The sequence below is a fragment of the Pristiophorus japonicus genome, chromosome 13 (genome assembly GCF_044704955.1).
Source record: "Pristiophorus japonicus isolate sPriJap1 chromosome 13, sPriJap1.hap1, whole genome shotgun sequence".
Taxonomy (NCBI): Eukaryota; Metazoa; Chordata; class Chondrichthyes; family Pristiophoridae; genus Pristiophorus; species Pristiophorus japonicus.
The window spans coordinates 139479495-139480455 of NC_091989.1; positions in this window are offsets into that span (position 1 = coordinate 139479495).

Here is a 961-nt window from a genome sequence, read left to right on the forward strand (position 1 = left end):
CTACTGGGGCGGGGAGCCAAGCGTTACGTGAATGCTCCGCTGATGCACTTCAACGCCCCTCGCCTGCACTCTCTGCACGGCCTCTGATGCCCTCCACTAGGCCACTAGGGTAGCGGGCGACTGGGTCAGCTGCCGACACCCAAGACAGAATGCTGGGCTGCACGATGGCGGCCCGGACCATGCTAGGGCTGCCATCGTAGAGCCGACCCGAGAGTCGGCTGACAAAAAAAGATGGACCGGGACGCTGGAGCCCTCCCCTTTAAGCAACAGCCTGAGTGGGGATGTTGGCCAGCTTTGCGACCCCTGTGAGGTGGTAAGACGTTAGCTTGGGGCGGCCCGGGATGCTAACCGCATGGTGCTGCAATGGCAATGCCTCCGCAAACTCCCAGACAATTTCCTGGGAGGCGGTAATGCCCCCCTCCCCTGGGCGAAAACTGTCTTGCACCCTGTTGGCGCCTCCAGGGGGCGCTAATGGGCTAGAAAAAGGGCAATTTCACCCCTAGATCATGCCCATTTCAGTCTAAATACCCTCTCAACGACAATTGATGATTACTGTCAGGCATACTCTCTGGCACTGATAATGAACTATTACAAATGTGAAGTCTCATTCCTTCAAGTTTTAATTGTTGTTGGAAATTTAAAAATGTAATATTTTAAATTAATTTCTTTTAACTTTTTCTTTCTGTCTCTTATTTTCTCTTTTATTCCAATCTTTCTTTCTCTCTGTTTTTTCTCTTGTACCTTTTTTTAACATTGAATTCACTCACTCTAATTTACACTTCTTTCTCAAACCGAGTGCTATTAATTTCACAAGCTTCAATGTGATTGGTTAAGGAGATACACAGTTGCTTACCTTGTTCACTCAGGTCCCAGATGTTCACTTTCCCTCGCTGCGATCTTTGCCACCATCAGCAAAGCTCGTATTTTCAGCAAATTGACACGCAAAAAATGTAAAAACCAT